The sequence below is a fragment of the Ooceraea biroi genome, chromosome 1 (assembly GCF_003672135.1).
Source record: "Ooceraea biroi isolate clonal line C1 chromosome 1, Obir_v5.4, whole genome shotgun sequence".
Lineage (NCBI taxonomy): Eukaryota > Metazoa > Arthropoda > Insecta > Hymenoptera > Formicidae > Ooceraea > Ooceraea biroi.
The window spans coordinates 13737578-13760077 of NC_039506.1; the positions used below are offsets into that span (position 1 = coordinate 13737578).

Genomic DNA, 22500 nt, shown 5'->3' on the forward strand with positions numbered 1-22500 from the left:
GCGTTTTCCAGTTATTGGATTCTTGGACTCCGTAGCTCGGCGGAGAGGACGGTTACGCCACGCTTCCGTACACTGTCGAGTGTCCCTCGAACATGGACCGTACGCTCGGACGTCCCGCGCGTAAGGAAACTACGGCGAATACGTAAGGGCAAGTTGCAAAGGGCCAATCTACCTCGATTTAAGATTGCCCCGTTGATCGCCACGTAGGGGAGGATCGCTTCCGAGGAGAAGAACGCTTTTCCGATTGCGTAACTAGAGATAAGACGCAGGATGGTCTCACGAGTTTGATCGTGCATCGAGAAAAGTGCGGGGAAATTTGATTATGGAGAAGTGTAAAGTAGTAAACGCTAGGCTTTTTGCAGGTTCGTGTGCGTGCGGTGTGCTCTCGTAAATTGTGGGATATACAAATACGCGCATTGCGAAGAGATCTAAAATTGGATTGGGGTCTGCAAATTAAATACTGTAACCGCAACCGGAAATTATCTATTAAAACATTTGGCATTCTATTTGAACCGTTGACTCTGATATTACGCGAGTTCAACATAAATGCATTTTTATTTTTATCTCGGCATTATTGCTATATATGTGACATAAACACTGTCGTGCAATAAGCACGTAATAATAATGCCCGGCGCAATAATATTTCGCTATTATTAATCCACGCGCAGTACAAAGCGTAATAAAACGCTTTGATCACAACAGAAGTAATAACGCTTGTGTCACTGAGTTTATTCTGATAAATGCGAGGTGCGATATCGCGTCAACCAACCAAGTCTTTTAACATTGTTAATGTCACCATAATAGCATCGCAACACTGGATCGAGCGAAAATTTTATTGTTGAAGAATTCGACCCTTATTCCCGACGCGCATCGTTTTACGATAATTTACTTATCAACGTCAAACTGAAATGTTTATTCCTGACTTGTTACTTGTTACCCTCGGCAATGCAATAATGCTGTTGTATTCGCGCATAAAAAGCGCGAGTTTTAACACCACCGCGCGTCCACCGAATCGCGCAAGAAAAATCAATAGCCGAAAATATCACTACCAACCCCGGGCTGCGCCTTGATGACCCGGACGACTGTATCGATCGATTCTTGCGGTCCCGCTGTTCTTGCTGTTGCAAAGCGTTTCCAATTAAACGTTCAGTTCGCGCTTGTGCGTCAAAAACGGTGTTTTTTTCTCTCTCTCTCTCTTTTTTCTCTCTCGTGCCGCGGGCGCGAGTGATACCTAATTAATCGATTAATTTCTCACTTCATCGAGACGCGCGATCGTGCTGCGAGATTTATGGACCACCGGCATGCCGCTCGTCGCGGAACGAACGGAGAAGTGACGCGAGGAACGCGACTTTCAGCGGCTAACGAACCGGACGGCGGGTGTCGCGGCGCGAGTTTCATGAGTGCACGGGCTGATCTCGCTGATCCACGTGAATGCGATCGTCGTCCCGGTTGCCCGGACCGTCCAGGTTCGGTCTGTCGCGCTGATCTTATTCAGCACGATGCGTAACGGCGCGTAACCAGACGCAATAATGCGTATCGCGCGCGGCGTCCTTATTGAGCGCGCGCGCGCTAATAAATAATGCAATTCCGCGTGGACCCCGATCGCGGTTCCCGATGGGCCTTTACGTTGCCGGTATCCGGGCGTAATGACCGGTGCACTTTCATTACAACGAATGAGAGTGCGGGAGAGCAAGAGAGAGAGCGAGGGATGAACGAGAAAACGAAGAAACGAGTGAGAGGCGCTCACGGGGATGGAAAGGCGCGGTGAGGGGAGGCTGTGGCATAGCACGAGAACATCGAGTTACTTTACGGCACGATTATATTGCGTTTTAATTGCCCTCTTTCGCAGGCGCCACGGACGGGCGAACTGCTCCGATCGCCGTTGCACGAACTGTTTCGCCTGGTCGTCGTGCATTATGCATGCGAAAATCACGCGAAAAAGCGTCAACCCTCGCCGCAGGCGTGGGACCAGGGGTGGACGCGACATTCGCGCGTACCAATTACACGCGCGATGTTACGCGCCCCTGGTAATCAGATTTATTCGCACGGCGGGAATCCGTGAATTTCGTGTCACGCGCGCGCGCGTTTCGCATTCCCCTTGACACGCGGAAAAATCGAACGCGTACGTACGCGCGTCGCGTCCCGCGCGTATTTTCGCAACGCCGCATTCTCCCGACTCGGCTCGGTGTCTCTGCAACCTACGAGGAGACGTTTTTTACGTGCAGCTCGTTATTTCACCGATTCTGTGTGTGTGTCTCTCTCTCTCTTTCTCGGTGCGCGATCATTATCGTCGGCACGAGCGAGCGTCTGAACGTGAACGATCTCCCGTGCCACGATCGACCGTTAGACACTTAAGGATTTTTCACGCGGAACTAATGATTATCGATCTGAGGGCTTTCTACGATTCACTATATGTTGATTTATATGCTAATCCGCATGGCGCGGCCCATCTATCGACCACCGCACTCCTGATCTATAATTACGTTCACCCATGAGGTGCGATTTTTTCCTCACGTGATGAGCGCACTTTTGCGCGCTTTAAAAGCTCCTTTGAATGCGCCGGGCGTTTTTGCGACGAGCACCGTGTACCTGGCGTGCGTGGAAAAGTATACTTTTCTTCTCGTGCGAGTCAGATTGCAACACGAGTACTTCTATTGACTCCGCCACTCCTCGATTTCATTCGTAGACTTTTTCTGTCGCGTACTATTGTAGTCTACTCCGTCTACATCGTTCCCCGATGCTACTTGCCTCTGTGCGAAAAAAGCGCTGCTCGCTCCTCCGTCAATTTCCCGCAGTGTCGACGGGACATAGATAAAATTAGATGGAGCTAGTTGTGGGAAACGTCAGGGCACCAGGCACTTTTCATTGACCAGGCATGCGGAAGACGACGGGCCGGCGCGCGTCTTCCGATTTCGATAGAGCCTGGCGTTCGTTGCAGCGCGCGTTTATGCGGTATCACGCCGACGCGTCAAGGTCTGCGCTGTCCGTGAGCGTGAGCGTGCCGAGGTGAATGTGCACGCGCACACCTTGAAAGCCTCCGAAGCGAAAGGTCTCTCTCGCCAGCTGGTCTCTCGCGAACGATCCCCAGAGCTGTACCTCGACTACGACCCGAGATAGGGTCGAGAGGTCCTCGGCCAGGCAGAACCGTATCAAAAGTGGCATAGCTATGAGTTTCGAGATCCCCGCTGTTTGAGGAAACCGTGGAAAAGAGAGCACCGGCGTGAATATATGCATGAACGACCAGCCGGAGCAAATTTCCCGAACAAGGGCTGCTCCGCCCTTCACTCCCGGGCTGCGGACATAATCCGCTTAATCTCCGAAGAAATGGAACGGCTTCGGAGGAAGGGAGAGAGGGAGAGAGAGAGAGAATGAAAAAGGAAAAGAAAGGGAAAACACGGCGAGAAGCTGAAAACTTTCCCTGCTTATCGCGTCGAATCTCGTGGTGAGATCGAGTATTGCACAATCGCGTGCTTTAATCCGCGTCTCGGTGTTGATGCTATAATCGCGTCAGCGTGCACGGAATTCGGTCAAATGATAAGCGTTAATTTATTCTTTATTGGAGCGATTTATTTATTACGAGTCGTGCGCGCGTTAATATCAATCGCCATCGAACGCGGGAGGGAATAATAATGATTTGATACACGCTTATCTTCACGCGGCGAGATTCGGTCGGGCAGATTTAATTCGCGAACGTATTCATAAGCACCGCGGAATAATTTTTGGTACGGGAACTCGCGGCGATAGATATATCGGCCGGAATCATATAAATCGACGGGGTCCGCTATCGGGCCGCGGCGATCGGCAGAAACGTGCGCGCGGCAAAGAGTACAACAACAATGCAACATTTATCCGCGAGATAATGCACGGCGAAGATAATGCACGGATTCAGAGAGATCATTGCGCGGAGCGGAGGCGCATCCTTGGGGCCCCTCGCATAATCTCTCGGCCGTTTCTAACCCGGCTAACCCTGGGAGGTCAACGGTACGGCAGCAGACACACTTAGGAAATTACATAAATATATACTCTGTCGTTCAAGAAAAGTCGGCAGAGGAAGCGGGCACCGGCGCGAGGGTGACCCCGGCGCTTCGGCATCAACGCGGAAGAAATCGCGGAGAGGAAGCTGGCCGTTTCATTAAATGTAGATAAATCTCCCGGCGCGCATCTTCCGCCCGGCTCGGCGCGGCGCGGCGCGGCGCGGCGCGGCACAGCGCGGCACAGCGCGGCATGGTGTGGCATGGCGTGCACGGCAATTGTTTGCTGTACCGCTGCACGCGGGTAATCAAGGGATTACCCGGCGCGGCATTATGTTATTGCGCAACAATGCGCACGTGTGATCGCCAAGGATGGTCGGCCGCCGCGGTGCTCCGGTTGTCTCGCACGAAGCCCCGCCGCGGGCCCCCTTCGTAGCCCTCAGCCGTGGAAGCACCGATGAGGATCGCATTAACACTCCATGGGAACGGTATTCGCTTCGTGTACAATCGGCCCGATTAAACATCGTCGGCGCTCCGTGCCGGAATTCTTTCGCAGGAACACCTTGATTTCCAATTAAGGCGCTTCATCGGCCGCGGGAAGATGCTCGCACGAACACGAGTTCCCTGCGAGTCACCGATCGGCACTCGCGCTATTTGAGAGACGATGTGTACGCCCGATGCGTCGCAAATGACTGCGACATAATTCGCGCTTTTTAACGATCCCGTATTCCACGTATTATCGCGGCAAAAGTCGCGACGAGCCCGTTTTTCACCCGTTTTTCCGGCGTACTTACTTACCTAGTTCACGAACTCCGTTCTCTCTTTGTAAATTCTCTCCGTTTCTTTTCTCCTCCGATAAAATGTCGGAAACTTCCATTGAGTCTCCGCTCTCCCCGTCAACCTGTCCGTGGTATTCATTGCCGACCTAATAATAAGTTTCCGACGTACCTCGCGCCCCGACAACCATCTCGAAAGCTGATTTCTTTTCTCCCACTTGCAAGAATCGTGACACGATCCGTTTTAAGCGTTTTCCATTCACGAGAGCACAGATTCCCCCCGCGCGATTATCAGTTGCTGAAGGGGCCTCTCGGAGCCGATCCAACTATGAAAATGATGCAATCGGGGGTCTATCGCGGAAGCAGATGCAACATATTTCTTTGTCCGACGCATCGGTGATTTGTTGCGGGCAAATAGTAAAGACGGAGGGAGCGCGCACCTCTCTCGGATGATGTACTCCAGATGAGCGTCCAAGAGAACCGCGCGCTCGAGCGCGGAGCGGAGAACAGGAACAACGAGAAAGATGAGCGAGATGGAGGTACGGGAGGGATACCCTCGCGATCGTTGTGCACGCTTACGACCGCCGGGACCGGTCGGACGATCGATCAAACGCGAATCGGTCGTTCGAGAATCGTTCTGCTCTGCTACAGGGGGCTCGGAACCCGGGCGATGGCCGCGCGCACGAGAGATAGATTATTACTGCTACGCTACGCCGTTCCTTGTTACCGGGTAATGAGTTTATTGTTTAAGAATCACGCGCCGGAGTTACATGTGCTGCAATCAATTACAATAATGTAATATAATCGCGCGGCGTGGTCCCATGGCGCGCGGTGTATAATGAGGTCCCTCCTCTCTAATGAGAGTATCAGCTTCGCGAGTGGAGGAGGGACCGGGGAGGATATACGTACATACGTATAAGTACATACGAGGCTCGTACATGCCCGAGTAACGCGCAGTAAGATGCACGTATGATACGCGCTGGTATCGTACGTGCGGCCGCGTACCTTTTACGTGCGTGCGTGCGTGCGGTGCGTGCGTGCGTGGTGCGTGCGGGTGCGTGCGTGCGTGCGTGCGTGCGTGGTGCGTACGTGCGTGCACGAGACGTACGAGGCGGAATGAAACTATGAGGCGGCGAACGGAAACGGTCGCGCTAACTTTAGCGCGCCAAGTTGTAAATCTCCAAGAAAAGTTTAGTCGAGCGGCCAGATAAAAACTTGCGGAAAGTTCGTGACGAAAAATTCGAATCCTCCAGCTCGGCAGTGACGGGGCGGGGGCACCCGGAAGTCATTAATCTGCCGCGTCACATCGGACACACAGCTTGAACGAGGCATCTCGGAAACGGCGGACACGAGATTCCTTTTATCTCGAGGATTAGCTCGGCGATCCGGGAATCCAGACTATCTGCATTGCTGATAATTGCGAGGAAACTCTTATTCGCGCTGGGCGACATCTCGACACGCGAGTCGCGCCGATCGAGCGTTTCCGACGACGCTGAGATATCATTATCGCCGAGATGTTGGACGAATCGCGTGAAATCCGGGAGATTTGCATGTCCGCACATCTCCGACTCCACTCGTCACTTTTGCGTGTACAAATCGGGTTTCGCAAACCGAAAGAACAACCGCGAAAGCCGAAGCTGCCGCGAGAGGAAGAGCACTTACGCACCATGACTGCGCCGAAGTGGCGAGCGGCAAACTTCCTGCAAAAAATTAACGTTTTGAAACGAAACGACGTCGAGGGTACTACAGCATAAAAGAGGCCGGGGCCCCGGCTTTTGTCCCACAAAGTCGAGTATCGCGTTGAGGAAGAGCGGGCCGAGCGAGAGGAGAGCGCACGAAACGTAAGCGAAGCGGCAGCTCGGGTGTTTTCGGTCTGAGAGAGGGACCGACGAGAAACAAAAAATCATGCTGACTGTCGCAGGGACGTAATCAGAAAGATGGTCGTGGTGAATTATACGAGCGTTTCGAATTATACGAGCGTGGCGCCGCAAGACACGCATTGTTTCAAAAATGTCTAGAGCCCTTGTTTTTCAACCAATTTTGACGTTTTTTTTTAAAAATGATCGTCTTGAAATTTGCAAGAGATCCGTCGTAGCCAATTTTTAAACAAAAGCTTTAGAAATTAGTTATAAATATAAATACAAGGACTTTTTCCTGAAACTAAACTTTGACTGCCGAATAATTGCATAAAATATATATATAAATGGATTGATAAATGTTTCTAGAGTATATGCGCGCGCACGCATGTATATGTTTGTAAAAAATGTAATAAAACGACCGTTTTTGATTCCAAAAGTATTCACTTTCGGAATGTTCTTTTTTCCTCACTAAAGTTGCAAGAGATCCCTCGTGGCCGATTTCATAATAATTTTTAGAAATTAGTAACAAATATAAATACAGAGACTTTTTTCTGAAAGTAAACTTTGATTGCCGAATGAAGGCGAGATCATTGCTTGATTCAGCGAGCGAAAGAAAGATCATTTATTCTTCTGATCAATAAATATATTATCAGATTTAATGCATAAACTATTACTTTCATCAGATCCGTACATATCCAACCTGCGACAGAAACCAGAAAAAACGAAGTTAATGATAGATCCAGACGCAAAGGATTTATTGATTATTGACTGATAATATATTTATTGATCAGAAGAATAAATGATCTTTCTTTCGCTCGCTGGATCAAGCAATGATCTCACCTTCATTCGGCAATCAAAGTTTACTTTCAGAAAAAAGTCTCTGTATTTATATTTGTTACTAATTTCTAAAAATTATTATGAAATCGGCCACGAGGGATCTCTTGCAACTTTAGTGAGGAAAAAAGAACTTCCGAAAGTGAATACTTTTGGAATCAAAAACGGTCGTTTTATTACATTTTTTACAAACATATACATGCGTGCGCGCGCATATACTCTAGAAACATTTATCAATCCATTTATATATATTATTTTATGCAATTATTCGGCAGTCAAAGTTTAGTTTCAGGAAAAAGTCCTTGTATTTATATTTATAACTAATTTCTAAAGCTTTTGTTTAAAAATTGGCTACGACGGATCTCTTGCAAATTTCAAGACGATCATTTTAAAAAAAAACGTCAAAATTGGTTGAAAAACAAGGGCTCTAGACATTTTTGAAACAATGCGTGTCTTGCGGCGCCACGCTCGTATAATTCGAAACGCTCGTATAATTCACCACGACCATCTTTCTGATTACGTCCTGCGACAGTCAGCATGATTTTTTGTTTCTCGTCGGTCCCTCTCTCAGACCGAAAACACCCGAGCTGCCGCTTCGCTTACGTTCGTGCGCTCTCCTCTCGCTCGGCCCGCTCTTCCTCAACGCGATACTCGACTTTGTGGGACAAAAGCCGGGGCCCCGGCCTCTTTTATGCTGTAGTACCCTCGACGTCGTTTCGTTTCAAAACGTTAATTTTTTGCAGGAAGTTTTGCCGCTCGCCACTTCGGCGCAGTCATGGTGCGTAAGTGCTCTTCCTCTCGCGGCAGCTTCGGCTTTCGCGGTTTGTTCTTTCGGTTTGCGAAACCCGATTTGTACACGCAAAAGTGACGAGTGGAGTCGGAGATGTGCGGACATGCAAATCTCCCGGATTTCACGCGATTCGTCCAACATCTCGGCGATAATGATATCTCAGCGTCGTCGGAAACGCTCGATCGGCGCGACTCGCGTGTCGAGATGTCGCCCAGCGCGAATAAGAGTTTCCTCGCAATTATCAGCAATGCAGATAGTCTGGATTCCCGGATCGCCGAGCTAATCCTCGAGATAAAAGGAATCTCGTGTCCGCCGTTTCCGAGATGCCTCGTTCAAGCTGTGTGTCCGATGTGACGCGGCAGATTAATGACTTCCGGGTGCCCCCGCCCCGTCACTGCCGAGCTGGAGGATTCGAATTTTTCGTCCACGAACTTTCCGCAAGTTTTTATCTGGCCGCTCGACTAAACTTTTCTTGGAGATTTACAACTTGGCGCGCTAAAGTTAGCGCGACCGTTTCCGTTCGCCGCCTCATAGTTTCATTCCGCCTCGTACGTCTCGTGCACGCACGTACGCACGCACGCACGCACGCACGCACGCACGCACGCACGCACGTAAAAGGTACGCGGCCGCACGTACGATACCAGCGCGTATCATACGTGCATCTTACTGCGCGTTACTCGGGCATGTACGAGCCTCGTATGTACTTATACGTATGTACGTATATCCTCCCCGGTCCCTCCTCCACTCGCGAAGCTGATACTCTCATTAGAGAGGAGGGACCTCATTATATACCGCGCGCCATGGGACCACGCCGCGCGATTATATTACATTATTGTAATTGATTGCAGCACATGTAACTCCGGCGCGTGATTCTTAAACAATAAACTCATTACCCGGTAACAAGGAACGGCGTAGCGTAGCAGTAATAATCTATCTCTCGTGCGCGCGGCCATCGCCCGGGTTCCGAGCCCCCTGTAGCAGAGCAGAACGATTCTCGAACGACCGATTCGCGTTTGATCGATCGTCCGACCGGTCCCGGCGGTCGTAAGCGTGCACAACGATCGCGAGGGTATCCCTCCCGTACCTCCATCTCGCTCATCTTTCTCGTTGTTCCTGTTCTCCGCTCCGCGCTCGAGCGCGCGGTTCTCTTGGACGCTCATCTGGAGTACATCATCCGAGAGAGGTGCGCGCTCCCTCCGTCTTTACTATTTGCCCGCAACAAATCACCGATGCGTCGGACATAAGAAATATGTTGCATCTGCTTCCGCGATAGACCCCCGATTGCATCATTTTCATAGTTGGATCGGCTCCGAGAGGCCCCTTCAGCAACTGATAATCGCGCGGGGGGAATCTGTGCTCTCGTGAATGGAAAACGCTTAAAACGGATCGTGTCACGATTCTTGCAAGTGGGAGAAAAGAAATCAGCTTTCGAGATGGTTGTCGGGGCGCGAGGTACGTCGGAAACTTATTATTAGGTCGGCAATGAATACCACGGACAGGTTGACGGGGAGAGCGGAGACTCAATGGAAGTTTCCGACATTTTATCGGAGGAGAAAAGAAACGGAGAGAATTTACAAAGAGAGAACGGAGTTCGTGAACTAGGTAAGTAAGTACGCCGGAAAAACGGGTGAAAAACGGGCTCGTCGCGACTTTTGCCGCGATAATACGTGGAATACGGGATCGTTAAAAAGCGCGAATTATGTCGCAGTCATTTGCGACGCATCGGGCGTACACATCGTCTCTCAAATAGCGCGAGTGCCGATTGGTGACTCGCAGGGAACTCGTGTTCGTGCGAGCATCTTCCCGCGGCCGATGAAGCGCCTTAATTGGAAATCAAGGTGTTCCTGCGAAAGAATTCCGGCACGGAGCGCCGACGATGTTTAATCGGGCCGATTGTACACGAAGCGAATACCGTTCTCATGGAGTGTTAATGCGATCCTCATCGGTGCTTCCACGGCTGAGGGCTACGAAGGGGGCCCGCGGCGGGGCTTCGTGCGAGACAACCGGAGCACCGCGGCGGCCGACCATCCTTGGCGATCACACGTGCGCATTGTTGCGCAATAACATAATGCCGCGCCGGGTAATCCCTTGATTACCCGCGTGCAGCGGTACAGCAAACAATTGCCGTGCACGCCATGCCACACCATGCCGCGCTGTGCCGCGCTGTGCCGCGCCGCGCCGCGCCGAGCCGGGCAGAAGATGCGCGCCGGGAGATTTATCTACATTTAATGAAACGGCCAGCTTCCTCTCCGCGATTTCTTCCGCGTTGATGCCGAAGCGCCGGGGTCACCCTCGCGCCGGTGCCCGCTTCCTCTGCCGACTTTTCTTGAACGACAGAGTATATATTTATGTAATTTCCTAAGTGTGTCTGCTGCCGTACCGTTGACCTCCCAGGGTTAGCCGGGTTAGAAACGGCCGAGAGATTATGCGAGGGGCCCCAAGGATGCGCCTCCGCTCCGCGCAATGATCTCTCTGAATCCGTGCATTATCTTCGCCGTGCATTATCTCGCGGATAAATGTTGCATTGTTGTTGTGCTCTTTGCCGCGCGCACGTTTCTGCCGATCGCCGCGGCCCGATAGCGGACCCCGTCGATTTATATGATTCCGGCCGATATATCTATCGCCGCGAGTTCCCGTACCAAAAATTATTCCGCGGTGCTTATGAATACGTTCGCGAATTAAATCTGCCCGACCGAATCTCGCCGCGTGAAGATAAGCGTGTATCAAATCATTATTATTCCCTCCCGCGTTCGATGGCGATTGATATTAACGCGCGCACGACTCGTAATAAATAAATCGCTCCAATAAAGAATAAATTAACGCTTATCATTTGACCGAATTCCGTGCACGCTGACGCGATTATAGCATCAACACCGAGACGCGGATTAAAGCACGCGATTGTGCAATACTCGATCTCACCACGAGATTCGACGCGATAAGCAGGGAAAGTTTTCAGCTTCTCGCCGTGTTTTCCCTTTCTTTTCCTTTTTCATTCTCTCTCTCTCTCCCTCTCTCCCTTCCTCCGAAGCCGTTCCATTTCTTCGGAGATTAAGCGGATTATGTCCGCAGCCCGGGAGTGAAGGGCGGAGCAGCCCTTGTTCGGGAAATTTGCTCCGGCTGGTCGTTCATGCATATATTCACGCCGGTGCTCTCTTTTCCACGGTTTCCTCAAACAGCGGGGATCTCGAAACTCATAGCTATGCCACTTTTGATACGGTTCTGCCTGGCCGAGGACCTCTCGACCCTATCTCGGGTCGTCGTCGAGGTACAGCTCTGGGGATCGTTCGCGAGAGACCAGCTGGCGAGAGAGACCTTTCGCTTCGGAGGCTTTCAAGGTGTGCGCGTGCACATTCACCTCGGCACGCTCACGCTCACGGACAGCGCAGACCTTGACGCGTCCGGCGTGATACCGCATAAACGCGCGCTGCAACGAACGCCAGGCTCTATCGAAATCGGAAGACGCGCGCCGGCCCGTCGTCTTCCGCATGCCTGGTCAATGAAAAGTGCCTGGTGCCCTGACGTTTCCCACAACTAGCTCCATCTAATTTTATCTATGTCCCGTCGACACTGCGGGAAATTGACGGAGGAGCGAGCAGCGCTTTTTTCGCACAGAGGCAAGTAGCATCGGGGAACGATGTAGACGGAGTAGACTACAATAGTACGCGACAGAAAAAGTCTACGAATGAAATCGAGGAGTGGCGGAGTCAATAGAAGTACTCGTGTTGCAATCTGACTCGCACGAGAAGAAAAGTATACTTTTCCACGCACGCCAGGTACACGGTGCTCGTCGCAAAAACGCCCGGCGCATTCAAAGGAGCTTTTAAAGCGCGCAAAAGTGCGCTCATCACGTGAGGAAAAAATCGCACCTCATGGGTGAACGTAATTATAGATCAGGAGTGCGGTGGTCGATAGATGGGCCGCGCCATGCGGATTAGCATATAAATCAACATATAGTGAATCGTAGAAAGCCCTCAGATCGATAATCATTAGTTCCGCGTGAAAAAATCCTTAAGTGTCTAACGGTCGATCGTGGCACGGGAGATCGTTCACGTTCAGACGCTCGCTCGTGCCGACGATAATGATCGCGCACCGAGAAAGAGAGAGAGAGACACACACACAGAATCGGTGAAATAACGAGCTGCACGTAAAAAACGTCTCCTCGTAGGTTGCAGAGACACCGAGCCGAGTCGGGAGAATGCGGCGTTGCGAAAATACGCGCGGGACGCGACGCGCGTACGTACGCGTTCGATTTTTCCGCGTGTCAAGGGGAATGCGAAACGCGCGCGCGCGTGACACGAATTCACGGATTCCCGCCGTGCGAATAAATCTGATTACCAGGGGCGCGTAACATCGCGCGTGTAATTGGTACGCGCGAATGTCGCGTCCACCCCTGGTCCCACGCCTGCGGCGAGGGTTGACGCTTTTTCGCGTGATTTCGCATGCATAATGCACGACGACCAGGCGAAACAGTTCGTGCAACGGCGATCGGAGCAGTTCGCCCGTCCGTGGCGCCTGCGAAAGAGGGCAATTAAAACGCAATATAATCGTGCCGTAAAGTAACTCGATGTTCTCGTGCTATGCCACAGCCTCCCCTCACCGCGCCTTTCCATCCCCGTGAGCGCCTCTCACTCGTTTCTTCGTTTTCTCGTTCATCCCTCGCTCTCTCTCTTGCTCTCCCGCACTCTCATTCGTTGTAATGAAAGTGCACCGGTCATTACGCCCGATACCGGCAACGTAAAGGCCCATCGGGAACCGCGATCGGGGTCCACGCGGAATTGCATTATTTATTAGCGCGCGCGCGCTCAATAAGGACGCCGCGCGCGATACGCATTATTGCGTCTGGTTACGCGCCGTTACGCATCGTGCTGAATAAGATCAGCGCGACAGACCGAACCTGGACGGTCCGGGCAACCGGGACGACGATCGCATTCACGTGGATCAGCGAGATCAGCCCGTGCACTCATGAAACTCGCGCCCGCGACACCCGCCGTCGGTTCGTTAGCCGCTGAAAGTCGCGTTCCTCGCGTCACTTCTCCGTTCGTTCCGCGACGAGCGGCCATGCCGGTGGTCCATAAATCTCGCAGCACCGATCGCGCCGTCTCGATGAAGTGAGAAATTAATCGATTAAATTAGGTATCACTCGCGCCCGCGGCACGAGAGAGAAAAAAGAGAAGAGAGAGAAAAAAAACCACCGTTTTTGGACGCACAAGCGCGAACTGAACGTTTAATTGGAAACGCTTTGCAACAGCAAGAACAGGCGGACCGCAAGAATCGATCGATACAGTCGTCCGGGGTCATCAAGGCGCAGCCCGGGGTTGGTAGTGATATTTTCGGCTATTGATTTTTCTTGCGCGATTCGGTGGACGCGCGGTGGTGTTAAAACTCGCGCTTTTTATGCGCGAATACAACAGCATTATTGCATTGCCGAGGGTAACAAGTAACAAGTCAGGAATAAACATTTCAGTTTGACGTTGATAAGTAAATTATCGTAAAACGATGCGCGTCGGGAATAAGGGTCGAATTCTTCAACAATAAAATTTTCGCTCGATCCAGTGTTGCGATGCTATTATGGTGACATTAACAATGTTAAAAGACTTGGTTGGTTGACGCGATATCGCACCTCGCATTTATCAGAATAAACTCAGTGACACAAGCGTTATTACTTCTGTTGTGATCAAAGCGTTTTATTACGCTTTGTACTGCGCGTGGATTAATAATAGCGAAATATTATTGCGCCGGGCATTATTATTACGTGCTTATTGCACGACAGTGTTTATGTCACATATATAGCAATAATGCCGAGATAAAAATAAAAATGCATTTATGTTGAACTCGCGTAATATCAGAGTCAACGGTTCAAATAGAATGCCAATGTTTTAATAGATAATTTCCGGTTGCGGTTACAGTATTTAATTTGCAGACCCCAATCCAATTTTAGATCTCTTCGCAATGCGCGTATTTGTATATCCCACAATTTACGAGAGCACACCGCACGCACACGAACCTGCAAAAAGCCTAGCGTTTACTACTTTACACTTCTCCATAATCAAATTTCCCCGCACTTTTCTCGATGCACGATCAAACTCGTGAGACCATCCTGCGTCTTATCTCTAGTTACGCAATCGGAAAAGCGTTCTTCTCCTCGGAAGCGATCCTCCCCTACGTGGCGATCAACGGGGCAATCTTAAATCGAGGTAGATTGGCCCTTTGCATGGTGTGGCATGGCGTTGCACGGCATGTTTTGCTGCTACGCTGCACGCGGGTAATCAAGGATTACCCGGCGCCGGCATTATGTATTGCGCAACAATGCGCACGTGTGGATCGCCAAGATGGTCGGCCGCCGCGGTGCTCCGGTTGTCTCGCACGAAGCCCCGCCGCGCCCCTTCGTTAGCCCTCAGCGTGGAAGCACCGCATGAGGATCGCATTAAACAAACTCCATGAGAACGTATTCGCTTCGTGTACAATCGCCCGATTAAACATCGTGGCGCCGTGCCGAATTCTTTCGCAGGAACACTTGATTTCCAATTAAGCGCTTCATCGGCCGCGGGAAGATGCTCGCACGAACACGAGTTCCCTGCGATCACCAATCGGCACGCGCGCTATTTGAGAGACGATTGTGGTACGCCCGATGCGCGGCAAATGACTGCGACATAATTCCGCGCTTTTAACGATCCCGTATCCACGTATATCGCGGCAAAAGGTCGCGACAGCCCGTTTTTCACCCGTTTTTCCGGCGTACTACTTACCTATTCACGAACTCCGTTTCTCTCTTTTGAAATTCTCTCCGTTTCTTTTACTCCTCCGATAAAATGTCGGAAACTTCCATGAGTCTCCGCCTCTCCCGTCAACCTGTCCGTGGGTATTCATTGCACCTAATAATTTAAAGTTTCCGACGTACCTCGCGCCCGACAACCATCTCGAAAGCTGAATTTCTTTTTTCCCACTTGCAAGAATCGTGACACGATCCGTTTTTAAGCGTTTTCCATTCACGAGAGCACAGATTCCCCCCGCGCGATTATAGTTGCTGAAGGGCCTCTCGGAGCCGACCAATATTAAAATGATGCAATCAGGGGGTCTATCGCGGAACAGATGCAAACATATTTCTTATGTCCGACGCATCGGTGATTTGTTGCGGGCAAATAGTAAAGACGGAGGAGCGCGCACCTCTCTCGGATGATGTACTCCAGATTGAGCGTCCAAGAGAACCGCGCGCTCGGAGCGCGGAGCGGAGGAACAGAACAACGAGAAAGATGAGCGAGATGGAGTACGGGAGGATACCCTCGCGATCGTTGTTGCACGCTTCGACCGCCGGGACCGTCGGACGATCGATCAAACGCGGAATCGGTCGTTTCGAGAATCGTTCTGCTCTGCTACAGGGGGCTCGGAAACCCGGGCGATGCCCGCCACGAGAAATAGATTATACTGCTACGCTTACGCCGTACCTTGTTACCGGGCTAATGAGTTATTGTTTAAGAATCACGCGCCGGAGTTACAGTGCTGCAATCATACAATAATGTAATATAATCGCGCGGCTGTTGGTCCCATGGCGCCGCGGTATATAATGAGGTCCCTCTCTCTAATGAGGTCAGCTTCGCGAGTGGAGGAGGGACCGGGGAGGATATACGTACATACGTATAAGTACATACAGAGGGCTCGTACATGCCCGAGTAACGCGCCAGTAAGATGCACGTATGATACGCGCTGTATCGTACGGTGCGGCCGCGTACTTTTACTGCGTGCGTGTCGGCGTGCGTGCGTGCGTGGTGCGTGCTACGTGGCGTGCACGGACGTACGAGGCGGATTGAAACCTATGAGGCTGCGAACGGAACGGTCGCGTAACTTTAGCGCGCCAATTGTAAAATCTCAAGAAAGTTTAGTCGAGCGGCCAGGATAAAAACTTGCGGAAAGTTCGGCTGGACGAAAAATTCGAATCCTCCAGCTCGGCAGTGACTGGGCGGGGCACCCGGAAGTCATTTAATCTGCCGCGTCACATCGGACACACAGCTTGAACGAAGGCATCTCGGAAACGGCGGACAACGAGATTCCTTTTATCTCGAGGATTAGCTCGGCGATCCGGGAATCCAGACTATCTGCATTGCTGAAATGCGAGTGGAAACGTCTTATTCCGCGCTGGGCGACATTCTCGACCACGCGAGTCGCGCGATCGAGCGTTTCCGACGCGCTGAGATATCATTATCGCCGAGATGTGGACGAATCGGCGTGAAATCCGGGAGATTTGCATTGTTCCGCACATCTTCCGACTCCACTCGTCACTTTTGCGTGTACAAATCGGGTTTCGCAAACCGAAAAGAACAAACCGCGAAACCGAAGCTGCCGGAGAGGAAGAGCACTTACGCACCATGACTGCGCCGAAGTGGCGAGACGGCAAAATTCCTTGCAAAAATTAACTTTTTGAAACGAAACGACGTCGAGGGTACTACAGATAAAGAGGCCGGGGGCCCGCTTGTCCCACAAAGTCGAGTATTCGACGTTGAGGAAGAGCGCCGAGCGAGAGGGAGACGCACGAAACGTAAGCGAAGCGCAGCTCGGGTGTTTTCGGTCTGAGAGAGAACCGACGAGAAACAAAAAATCATGCTGAACTGTTCGCAGGGACGTAATTCAGAAGATGTTCGTGTGAATTATACGAGCGTTTCGAATTATACGAGCGTGGCGCCGCAAGACACGCCATTGTTTCAAAAATGTCTAGAGCCTGTTTTTCCAATTTGATCTTTTTTTAAAAATGATCGTCTAATTTGCAGAGATCGTCGTGCAATTTTAAACAAAAGCTTTAGAAATTAGTTTAAATATAAATACAAGGACTTTTCCTGAAACTAAACTTTGACTGCCGAACAATTGCAATATATATATAAATGGATTGATAACATGTTCTGATATATGCGCGCACGCATGTTATGTTTGTAAAAAATGTAATAAAACACCGTTTGTCCAAAAGTATTCACTTTTCGGATTCTTTTTCCTCACTAAAGTTGCAAGAGATCCTCGTGGCCGATTTCATAATAATTTTTAGAAATTAGTAACAATATAAATACAGAGACTTTTCTGAAAGTAAACTTTGATTGCCGAATGAAGGTGAGATCATTGCTTGATTCAGCGAGCGAAAAGAAGATCATTTATTCTTCTGATCAATAAATATATTATCAGTAATCACTAAATATTCTTTCTCGATCTACATTAACTGTCGCCGGTTTTGTCGCGCAGGTTGGATATGTACGGATCTGATGAAAGAATAGTTTATGCATTAAATCTGATAATATATTTATTGATCAGAAGAATAAATGATCTTTCTTTGCTCGCTGAATCAAGCAATGATCTCGCCTTCATTCGGCAATCAAAGTTTACTTTCGAGAAAAATCTCTGTATTTTATATTGTTACTAATTTCTAAAATTATTATGAAATCGCCACGAGGGATCTCTTGCAACTTTAGTGAGGAAAAGAACATTCGAAAGTGAATACTTTGGAATCAAAAACGGTCGTTTTTATTACATTTTTTACAAACATATACAGCGTGCGCGCGCATATACTCTAGAAACATTTATCAATCCATTTATATATATATTTATGCAATTATTCGGCAGTCAAAGTTTAGTTTCAGAAAAGTCTGTATTTATATTTAAACTAATTCTAAAGCTTTTGTTAAAATTGGCTACGACGGATCTTTGCAATTTCGACGATCATTTTAAAAAAAAACGTCAAAATTGGTTGAAAACAAGGCTCTGACATTTTGAAACAATGCGTGTCTTGCGGCGCCACGCTCGTATAATTCGAAACGCTCGTATAATTCACCACGACCATCTTCTGATTACGTCCTGCGACAGTCAGCATGATTTTTGTTTCTCGTCGGTCCTCTCTCAACCGAAACACCCGAGCTGCCGCTTCGCTTACGTTTCGTGCGCTCTCCTCTCGCTCGGCCCGCTCTTCCTCAACGCGATACTCGACTTTGTGGGACAAAAGCCGGGGCCCGGCCTCTTTTATGCTGTAGTACCCTCGACGTCGTTTCGTTTCAAAACGTTAATTTTGCAGGAAGTTGCCGCTCGCCACTTCGGCGCAGTCATGGTGCGTAAGTGCTCTTCCTCTCGCGGCAGCTTCGGCTTTCGCGGTGTTCTTTCGGTTTGCGAAACCCGATTTGTACACGGAAAGTGACGAGTGAGTCGGAGATGTGCGGACATGCAAATCTCCCGATTTCACGCGATTCGTCCAACATCTCGGCGATAATGATATCTAGCGTCGTCGGAACGCTCGATCGGCGCGACTCGCGTGTCGAGATGTCGCCCAGCGCGATAAAGTTTCCTCGCAATTATCAGCAATGCAGATAGTCTGGATTCGGATCGCCGAGCTAATCCCTCGAGATAAAAGGAATCTCGTGTCCGCCGTCCGAGATGCCTCGTCAAGCTGTGTGTCCGAGTGACGCGGCAGATTAATGACTTCCGGTGCCCCCGCCCGTCACTGCCGAGCTGGAGGATTCGAATTTTTCACGAACTTCCGCAAGTTTTATCTGGCCGCCTCGACTAACTTTCTTGGAGATTTACAACTTGGGCGCTAAAGTTAGCGCGACCGTTTCCGTTCGCCGCTCATAGTTTCATTCGCCTCGTACGTCTCGTGCACGCACGTACGCACGCACGCACGCACGCACGCAGCCGCACGCACGCACGTAAAAGGTACGCGGCCGCACTACGATACCACGCCGTATCATACGTGCATCTTACTGCGCGTTACTCGGGCATGTACGAGCCTCGTATGTACTTATACGTATGTACGTATCCTCCCGGTCCCCTCCACTCGCGAAGCTGATACTCTCATTAGAGAGGAGGGACCTCTTATATACCGCGCGCCATGGACCACCCGCGCGATTATATTACATTATTGTAATTGATTGCAGCACATGTAACTCCGGCGCGTGATTCTAAACAATAAACTCATTACCGGTAACAAGGAACGGCGTAGCGTAGCAGATAATCTATCTCTCGTGCGCGCGGCCATCGCCCGGGTTCCGAGCCCCTGTAGCAGAGCAGAACGATTCTCGAACGACCGATTCGCGTTTGATCGATCGTCCGACCGGTCCCGGCGGTCGTAAGCGTGCAAACGATCGCGAGGTATCCTCCCGTACCTCCATCTCGCTCATCTTTCTCGTTGTTCCTGTTCTCCGCCTCCGCGCTCGAGCGCGCGGTTCTCTTGACGCTCATCTGGAGTACATCATCCGAGAGAGGTGCGCGCTCCCTCCGTCTTTACTATTTGCCCGCAACAAATCACCGATGCGTCGGACATAAGAAATATGTTGCATCTGCTCCGCGATAGACCCCGATTGCATCATTTTCATAGTTGGATCGGCTCCAGAGGCCCTCAGCAACTGATAATCGCGGCGGGGAATCTGTGCTCTCGTGAATGGAAAACGCTTAAAACGGATCGTGTCACGATTCTTGCAAGTGGGAGAAAAGAAATCAGCTTCGAGATGGTTGTCGGGGCGCGAGGTCGTCGGAAACTTATTATTAGGTCGGCAATGAATACACGACAGGTTGACGGGAGAGCGGAGACTCAATGGAAGTTTCCGACATTTATCGGAGGAGAAAAGAAACGAGAGAATTTACAAAGAGAGAACGGAGTTCGTGAACTAGGTAAGTAAGTACGCCGGAAAAACGGGTGAAAACGGGCTCGTCGCGACTTTTTGCGCGATAATACGTGGAATACGGATCGTTAAAGCGCGAATTATGTCGCAGTCATTTGCGACGCATCGGGCGTACACATCGTCTCTCAAATAGCGCGAGTGCCGATTGGTGACTCGCAGGAACTCGTGTTCGTGCGAGCATCTTCCGCGGCCGATGAAGCGCCTTAATTGAAATCAAGGTGTTCCTGCGAAAGAATTCCGGCACGGAGCGCCGACGATGTTTAATGGGCCGATTGTACACGAAGCGAATACGTCTCCATGGAGTGTTAATGCGATCCTCATCGGTGCTTCCACGGCTGAGGGCTAAAGGGGCCCGCGGCGGGGTTCGTGCAGACAACCGAGCACCGCGGCGGCCGACCATCCTTGGCGATCCACGTGCGCATTGTTGCGCAATAACATAATGCGCGCCGGTATCCTTGATTACCCGCGTGCAGCGGGTACAGCAAACAATTGCCGTGCACGCCATGCCACACCATGCCGCGCTGTGCCGCGCTGTGCCGGCCGCCGCGCCGCGCCGAGCCGGGCAGAAGATGCGCGCCGGGAGATTTATCTACATTAATGAAACGGCCAGCTCCTCTCCGCGATTTCTTCCGCGTGATGCCGAAGCGCGGGGTCACCTCGCGCCGGTGCCCGCTTCCTCTGCCGACTTTTCTTGAACGACAGAGTATATATTATAGTAATTTCCTAAGTGTGTCTGCTGCCGTACCGTTGACCTCCCAGGGTTAGCGGTTAGAAACGGCCGAGAGATTATGCGAGGGGCCCAGGATGCGCCTCCGCTCCGCGCAATGATCTCTCTGAATCCGTGCATTATCTTCGCGTGCATTATTCGCGGATAAATGTTGCATTGTTGTTTGTGCTCTTGCCGCGCGCACGTTTCTGCCGATCGCCGCGGCCGATAGCGGACCCCGTCGATTTATATGATTCCGGCCGATATATTCTATCGCCGCGAGTTCCCGTACAAAAATTATTCCGCGTGCTTATGAATACGTTTGGCGAATTAAATCGCCCGACCGAATCTCGCCGCGTGAAGATAAGCGTGTATCAAATCATTATTATTCCCTCCCGCGTTCGATGGCGATTGATATTAACGCGCGCACGACTCGTAATAAATAAATCGCTCCAATAAAGAATAAATTAACGCTTATCATTTGACCGATTCCGTGCACGCTGACGCGATATAGCATCAACACCGAGACGCGGATTAAAGCACGCGATTGTGCAATACTCGATCTCACCACGAGATTCGACGCGATAAGCAGGGAAAGTTTTCAGCTCTCGCCGTGTTTTCCTTCTTCCTTTTTCATTCTCTCTCTCTCTCCCTCTCTCCTTCTCGAAGCCGTTCCATTTCTTCGGAGATTAAGCGATTATGTCCGCAGCCCGGGAGTGAAGGGCGGAGCAGCCCTTGTCGGGAAATTTGCTTCGGCTGGTCGTTCATGCATATATTCACGCCGGGGCTCTCTTTCCACGGTTTCCTCAAACAGCGGGGATCTCGAAACTCATAGCTATGCCACTTTGATACGGTTCTGCCTGGCCGAGGACCTCTCGACCCTATTCCGGTCGTCGTCGAGGTACAGCTCTGGGATCGTTCGCGAGAGACCAGCTGGCGAGAGAGACCTTTCGCTTCGGAGGCTTTCAAGGTGTGCGCTGCACATTCACTCGGCACGCTCACGCTCACGGACAGCGCAGACCTTGACGCGTCGGCGTGATACCGCATAAACGCGCGCTGCAACGAACGCCAGGGCTCTATCGAAATCGGAAGACGCGCGCCGGCCCGTCGTCTTCCGCATGCCTGGTCAATGAAAGTGCCTGTGCCCTGACGCTTTCCCACAACTAGTCCATCTAATTTTATCTATGTCCCGTCGACACTGCGGAAATGACGGAGGAGCGAGCAGCGGCTTTTTTCGCACAGAGGCAAGTAGCATCGGGGAACGATGTAGACGGAGTAGACTACGATAGTACGCGACAGAAAAAGTCTACGAATGAAATCGAGCAGTGCGGAGTCAAACGAGTGAGAGGCGCTCACGGGGATGGAAAGGCGCGGTGAGGGAGGCTGTGGCATAGCACGAGAACATCGAGTTACTTTACGGCACGATTATATTGCGTTTTAATTGCCCTCTTTCGCAGGCGCCACGGACGGGCGAACTGCTCCGATCGCCGTTGCACGAACTGTTTCGCCTGGTCGTCGTGCATTATGCATGCGAAAATCACGCGAAAAAGCGTCAACCCTCGCCGCAGGCGTGGGACCAGGGGTGGACGCGACATTCGCGCGTACCAATTACACGCGCGATGTTACGCGCCCCTGGTAATCAGATTTATTCGCACGGCGGGAATCCGTGAATTTCGTGTCACGCGCGCGCGCGTTTCGCATTCCCCTTGACACGCGGAAAAATCGAACGCGTACGTACGCGCGTCGCGTCCCGCGCGTATTTTCGCAACGCCGCATTCTCCCGACTCGGCTCGGTGTCTCTGCAACCTACGAGGAGACGTTTTTTACGTGCAGCTCGTTATTTCACCGATTCTGTGTGTGTGTCTCTCTCTCTCTTTCTCGGTGCGCGATCATTATCGTCGGCACGAGCGAGCGTCTGAACG

At 51.0% G+C, this 22500-nt stretch overlaps 2 protein-coding genes across 2 annotated transcripts in view; one reads left to right on the forward strand and one right to left on the reverse strand.

Annotated features, from left to right (window-relative positions):
- The window catches only part of LOC105280980 (autophagy-related protein 16-1), a 433806-nt gene that overhangs the window by 184778 nt on the left and 226528 nt on the right, over positions 1–22500 (reverse strand). The gene's annotated exons all lie outside the window — the stretch shown is intronic.
- The window catches only part of LOC105281001, a 93134-nt gene that overhangs the window by 20097 nt on the left and 50537 nt on the right, over positions 1–22500 (forward strand). The window lies entirely within an intron of this gene.